Consider the following 7852-nt stretch of genomic DNA (forward strand, 5'->3'; position numbering starts at 1 on the left):
AAAGCTTCTGAATTTTGATATCGCTCATCTTCGTGATATGCTTAACTCGTTGAGCGTCCATCACAGAGTTGCCAGGAGCTTAGACTTCTTGGGAACTGCGTTAAAGGTTGTCGCTGGCACACCTGACGTCAAAGATTTGGAAAAGATAAAGTTCACAGAAGCATGACTAATTGATGCGCACAATAGTCAGATTGAAATTAATACTAGGACACAAGTTCGCATTAACGAACTCACAACCACCGTCAATCAAATCTTGAAATTTTCTAAAAACGCGCAAATTGATTCAGGCCATCTATTCGAAATGTTATTAACTCGTAATAGGATTATTGTTATGGAACTACAGAATTTGATGCTAACTATCGCACTCGCTAAAATTAACGTAGTCTGTGCAAACATTTTGGATCATGCAGATCTGGAGAGGAAATTATATCCGTTGCGTCTGTTAAAGTTTTACAATCCCCTAATATTTTGCATTTCGTTCCCCAAGATTAAAATGGCCTGCAACAAGATCACCATTCTTCTGGTGGAACACCACGATACGCTGTTAAGGTTAGGGGATAATGTGGGGCGGAATGTAACGGAGAAATCCGCACCGTCAAGAATTGCTCCATGCCACCCGTTGCAACATTCCATTTACTGAGAGTGCTATGGTCAATCAGACCGTATTCGTAAATCACGACATGGTCCAGAAAAGGGCACCGGGAGTAGCTAATTCTCCTGTCCTTAACATCTCCATAAAGCACGAGATCCTAAGTCTCCCATATCTTTACCGCTTGAGTGAACGAAATTTGGAGCAAATCAGGAAATTCGAGGAAGACGTCGACGGATTCCGACTGAGCCAGATAGCGCTAATGGCGGGAGCAATTTTCTGCGCTCTTATCTGTGTCGGCCTAACCTACCAGCGAGCCACAAGGGCCAAAAGATCCGCGGATCACCTGAAGGAAGTAATCACTCAAATAGGGTCGCCCGAGGGCAGAGTAGTTAACTGAGTTAACCGGACTGATCGTCCGCACTCCAGCACCGGCCAAATTGCTGACCAAGCATTTGGCCGTAAGCTCATACATAGCCTCGGCAAAAGCTCTGCACATTTGCAGAGGCCGCTATGAAGCTTTTTATATTTTAGCTTTTAAGTCAGTTTATTTTTGATATCCAGTGAATGAAGAGCACTGCAGGCTCATGGAAATATAACTCCGGCAAACGCCGTTCTATTTACTTAATTTACGCTATCTGAGTCTCTAGGCCAGAAGCCATCGTAATTTAATTATTTAAAGAAAGATTTTTGTGCGATCACAGTTAATCACAATTAAATTAAATTTTTAAACTTATTATATTATTATAATATTTTCTTATTTAATAAAATTTATGTTAAAATTATGAAATTTGAATATTGAATTTTGAATTGTGATTGACTGTGCGGATTATATTTGTCCCCCCTAATGTGCTACTTACACACTGTCGCGAATATTGATTGAATTGCAATTTATGTTCTATTGTGTGCATTTTGTTCCACTTTGTTGCTTAGCTGGGCAGCGGCTCTGCTCACCGAGTCTTCATCCAGTCCCTCAAAGCAGCTACTCAGCCCTCGCGACCCCTCGCCGTAGGAATTCTGAGAAGTACACCAGCGACTCAGAGTCCAAAAGTGACGGCGATAGCGACGAAACATAAACTCTCCCAATTAAAGTTTACAAACCAGTAGATGTCACCGGATCGGTCCTTTGTGATGAAACATTGGATGCTGTTAAATGTCTTCCAGATTTTATGGGGACACAGGAGACATACGTCTCCTGGCGGCAAGCGGCTTACCATATGTTCAGACAATATTAAAATAGTTCGCGACACTATCAGGCCGTAGTTATCATCAGGAGCAAAGTTAAAGGCCCTGCTGATGCAGTTCTGTTGTCCTTTGGGACCATACTGAATTTCGATGCGATCATAAGTCGTCTCGATTTTACATACAGCTACAAGCGCCCGATACACCTTATCGAGAAAGAGCTAGGCACCCTCAGACAGGGAAGCTTGACGCTTCTCCAGTATTATGTCGAGGTTGAGAAAAAACTCACCTTGCTCACCAACAAGGCAACCATGTTCTACAAAGCGCCGGCAGTAGCGGTTCTATGTGAAAAATTCCGGGATGACGCTTTGAGAGTTTTCGTCTCGGGACTCAGGCGCAACCTCACAGATGTGCTATTTGCAGCAAAGCCAAAACACATGCCCTCAGCACTCGTCCTGGCGCAAGAAGTGGAGTCCAACCACGAGCGGTACCTTCGCAACCTCGTTTGCACGAAGCCAAGAGGATAGGGACCGTAGGCAATATCCCAAGGTGCAAGAGCGACAGCAGGACCCCCCGCAAACCACCTCGCAGGGAAATGCCGGGAAAAACCCGCACTTCACTAAACAGCATAGAGCACAGGTGCACTCCGCTCCACGTAGCGAACGAGGGAACGCGCCGGAACCCATGGACGTTGACCCGTCATCATCCAGGATGCAGGCATCTCATGCCCCTGCTTACCCGAAATGGAAGCCGGCAGCGTCTGGCCGCTCGGTCCAGCCTAAAAGGCAAAGGGTCAACCATGTGGCCCAGGCCTCTAATGATTCCGACAAGGCTTATGCCACCGCAGCCTCCAGTGCAGCGGTTAAAGTCGATGATGATGCCATCCTAGAGTATGACTCGGATTCCATTCATTATTTAGGGGAAAGTCCCTGCTACCCGTCATCAGACAAAGAAAAGCGGGGATCGACATGAAACTGCTGGTTGACACGGGCGCGTCAAAAAATTTCATCCGACCATTTAAGGGGTTGAAAGGAGTCCGCCCTTTGGAGTCCCCATTTGCAATCCATTCGATTCATGGTGTTACTACAATCACAAAAAATTTTTTTGTGTCTATTTTTAACCTTAAAGCTACCTTTTTTTACTACCAGATTTCAACTCCTTCGACGTGATCGTGGGTCTAGACCTGTTAAAACAAGCCGGCGCGTCGCTTTGCCTATCTCCCGGCCAGCTCAAATGGGGCTCCGAAGCAGAGCAAATTGACTTTCACACTTGCCCCAATGTCAACTTTACCAACGTAGATTGCTTGTACGCACCGCCCTTAATTAAGGGTGCATGAAACCGAAAGCATGCTCGATATGTTCCCCCAGTCCCAAATGAGAAAGCTTCTGAATTTTGATATCGCTCATCTTCGTGATATGCTCAACTCGTTGAGCGTCCATCACAGAGTTGCCAGGAGCTTAGACTTCTTGGGAACTGCGTTAAAGGTTGTCGCTGGCACACCTGACGTCAAAGATTTGGAAAAAATAAAGTTCACAGAAGCATGACTAATTGATGCGCACAATAGTCAGATTGAAATTAATACTAGGACACAAGTTCGCATTAACGAACTCACAACCACCGTCAATCAAATCTTGAAATTCCGACTGAGCCAGATAGCGCTAATGGCGGGAGCAATTTTCTGCGCTCTTATCTGTGTCGGCCTAACCTACCAGCGAGCCACAAGGGCCAAAAGATCCGCGGATCACCTGAAGGAAGTAATCACTCAAATAGGGTCGCCCGAGGGCAGAGTAGTTAACTGAGTTAACCGGACTGATCGTCCGCACTCCAGCACCGGCCAAATTGCTGACCAAGCATTTGGCCGGAAGCTCATACATAGCCTCGGCAAAAGCTCTGCACATTTGCAGAGGCCGCTATGAAGCTTTTTATATTTTAGCTTTTAAGTCAGTTTATTTTTGATATCCAGTGAATAAAGAGCACTGCAGGCTCATGGAAATATAACTCCGGCAAACGCCGTTCTATTTACTTAATTTACGCTATCTGAGTCTCTAGGCCAGAAGCCATCGTAATTTAATTATTTAAAGAAAGATTTTTGTGCGATCACAGTTAATCACAATTAAATTAAATTTTTAAACTTATTATATTATTATAATATTTTCTTATTAAATAAAACTTATGTTAAAATTATGAAATTTGAATATTGAATTTTGAATTGTGATTGACTGTGCGGATTATATTTGTCCACCCTAATGTGCTACTTACACACTGTCGCGAAGATTGATTGAATTGCAATTTATGTTCTATTGTGTGCATTTTGTTCCACTTTGTTGCTTAGCTGGGCAGCGGCTCTGCTCACCGAGTCTTCATCCAGTCCCTCAAAGCAGCTACTCAGCCCTCGCGACCCCTCGCCGTAGGAATTCTGAGAAGTACACCAGCGACTCAGAGTCCAAAAGTGACGGCGATAGCGACGAAACAGAAACTCTCTCAATTAAAGTTTACAAACCAGTAGATGTCACCGGATCGGTCCTTTGTGATGAAACATTGGATGCTGTTAAATGTCTTCCAGATTTTATGGGGACACAGGAGACATACGTCTCCTGGCGGCAAGCAGCTTACCATATGTTCAGACAATATTAAAATAGTTCGCGACACTATCAGGCCGTAGTTATCATCAGGAGGAAAGTTAAAGGCCCTGCTGATGCAGTTCCGTTGTCCTTTGGGATCATACTGAATTTCGATGCGATCATAAGTCGTCTCGATTTTACATACAGCTACAAGCGCCCGATACACCTTATCGATCAAGAGCTAGGCACCCTCAGACAGGGAAGCTTGACGCTTCTCCAGTATTATGTCGAGGTTGAGAAAAAACTCACCTTGCTCACCAACAAGGCAACCATGTTCTACAAAGCGCCGGCAGTAGCGGTTCTATGTGAAAAATTCCGGGATGACGCTTTGAGAGTTTTCGTCTCGGGACTCAGGCGCAACCTCACAGATGTGCTATTTGCAGCAAAGCCAAAACACATGCCCTCAGCACTCGTCCTGGCGCAAGAAGTGGAGTCCAACCACGAGCGGTACCTTCGCAACCTCGTTTGCACGAAGCCAAGAGGATAGGGACCGTAGGCAATATCCCAAGGTGCAAGAGCGACAGCAGGACCCCCCGCAAACCACCTCGCAGGGAAATGCCGGGAAAAACCCGCACTTCACTAAACAGCATAGAGCACAGGTGCACTCCGCTCCACGTAGCGAACGGGGGAACGCGCCGGAACCCATGGACGTTGAAAAAAATTTCATCCGACCATTTAAGGGGTTGAAAGGAGTCCGCCCTTTGGAGTCCCCATTTGCAATCCATTCGATTCATGGTGTGACTACAATCACAAAAAAATGTTTTGTGTCTATTTTTAACCTTAAAGCTACATTTTTTTACTACCAGATTTCAACTCCTTCGACGTGATCGTGGGTCTAGACCTGTTAAAACAAGCCGGCGCGTCGCTTTGCCTATCTCCCGGCCAGCTCAAATGGGGCTCCGAAGCAGAGCAAATTGACTTTCACACTTGCCCCAATGTCAACTTTACCAACGTAGATTGCTTGTACGCACCGCCCTTAATTAAGGGTGCATTTTTGAAAATTCTCAGGAATAGGAAAAAAGCTTTTGCCGATCCTAATGAGGCTCTCCCTTACAATACGTCGGTGGTAGCAACCATGCCAAGTTATACCCATATCCCATGGGAGCAGCTGACTTCGTCAACGGCGAAATTCAGGAACTGCTGTAATCCAAGAGTCGAAGTCCCTTTACAATAACCCAATATGGGTCGTAGACAAAAAGGGCACCGACGAGGCGGGCAACTAAAAATTGCGTTTGGTACTTGACTTCCGCAAACTGAACGAAAGGACGGTACCAGATAGATACCCCATGCCAAATATCTCAATGATATTGGGGAATCTCGGCAAGACCAGGTACACGACACTCGATCTGAAGTCTGGGTATCACCAGATCACGCTCGCCGAATGCAACCGCGAGAAAAGGGCATTTTCAGTGAACGGAGGGAAGTATGAGTTCCGAAGATTGCCATTCGGACTCAGGAATGCTGCAAGCATCTTCCCGAGGATAATTGACGATATTCTGCGAGAGCAGATCGGCAAGTTCTCCTACGTTTACGTCGATGACGTCATCATCTTTTCAGAAGATGAAAATGCCCATGTCAAGCACGTAGATTGGGTTCTGAAGAGCCTTTACGATGCTTACATGAAAATATCGGCAGAAAAGTCACTTTTTTTAAGAAAAGCGTGAGCTTCCTGGGGTTCATCGTCACCAACAATGGCGCGGCGACTGACCCAGAAAAGGTTAAGGCCATAAAGGAACTTCTGGAACCCAAAATCGTATTTGAGGTAAGGTCATTCTTGGGATTAGCCAGCTATCATCGATGCTTCATCAAAGACTTCCCATCAATAACGAGGCCCATTTCATACATAATGAAGGGCGAAAACGGCAGTGTTAGCCGACACACGTCCAGGAATATCAAAGTTGAATTTTCCGAAGCGCAGCAATGTGCCTTCGAAAACTACGCAATACTCTGGCGTCTGAGGACTTCATCTTTAGATAACCCGATTACAAAAAGGCGTTTGATCTAATGACAGACGCATCGGTCTACGGCTTTGGCGCAGTGCCATTTCGGCGTCAGCATCTCGAGTGCACCGCCCCTACATAGCGTCTCAAACGGACAGGTTGAGCGATTCCACAGCACGCTAATTGAGCTCGCTAGATGCATAAAAATTGACAAAGGCAAAAGTGACACGGTGGAATTGATCTTGCTGGCCACAGCCAGATATAACAATATAACAAGGTCATGCGGGCAAAACGCGCAAATTGATTCAGGCCATCTATTCGAGATGTTATTAGCTCGTAATAGGATTATTGTTATGGAACTACAGAATTTGATGCTAACTATCGCACTCGCTAAAATTAACGTAGTCTGTGCAAACATCTTGGATCATGCAAATCTGGAGAGGAAAAATTTATCCGTTGCGTCTGTTAAAGTTTTACAATCCCCTAACAATTTGCATTTCGTTCCCCAAGATTAAAATGGCCTGCAACAAGATCACCATTCTTCTGGTGGAACACCACGATACGCTGTTATGGTTAGGGGATAATGTGGGGCGGAATGTAACGGAGAAATCCGCACCGTCCAGAATTGCTCCATGTCACCCGTGGCAACATTCCGTCAGTTATATTCGGTGAACTCGTGCGCCCAAGAACTCCACACTGGAGTAGTGGCCCATCTTGGATCTTCATCCAATCACCTATGTCGACAAAGGAATTATCGTAATCAACGATAGACCAGCACTTGTGCGCGTGGATAATGGAACAACCATCCACATTAGAGGCACGCATCTGATAACATTTACTGAGAGTGCTATGGTCAATCAGACCGTATTCGTAAATCACGACATGGTCCAGAAAAGGGCACCGGGAGTAGCTAATTCTCCTGTCCTTAACATCTCCATAAATCACGAGATCCTAAGTCTCCCATATCTTTACCGCTTGAGTGAACGAAATTTGGAGCAAATCAGGAAATTCGAGGAAGACGTCGACGGATTCCGACTGAGCCAGATAGCGCTAATGGCGGGAGCAATTTTCTGCGCTCTTATCTGTGTCGGCCTAACCTACCAGCGAGCCACAAGGGCCAAAAGATCCGCGGATCACCTGAAGGAAGTAATCACTCAAATAGGGCCGTCCGAGGGCAGAGTAGTTAACTGAGTTAACCGGACTGATCGTCCGCACTCCAGCACCGTCCAAATTGCTGACCAAGCATTTGGCCGGAAGCTCATACACAGCCTCGGCAAAAGCTCTGCACATTTGCAGAGGCCGCTATGAAGCTTTTTATATTTTAGCTTTTAAGTCAGTTTATTTTTGATATCCAGTGAATAAAGAGCACTGCAGGCTCATGGAAATATAACTCCGGCAAACGCCGTTTTATTTACTTAATTTACGCTATCTGAGTCTCTATCTTAACCATCGTAATTCATCAATCGGGAGTTGTCACCCCCGACCCCCGGAGAAAGAGACATCGGCCAACCGGCCAGGTA

This window comes from Drosophila melanogaster, chromosome 3L (genome assembly GCF_000001215.4).
Source record: "Drosophila melanogaster chromosome 3L".
In the NCBI taxonomy this organism is placed as follows: Eukaryota; Metazoa; Arthropoda; class Insecta; order Diptera; family Drosophilidae; genus Drosophila; species Drosophila melanogaster.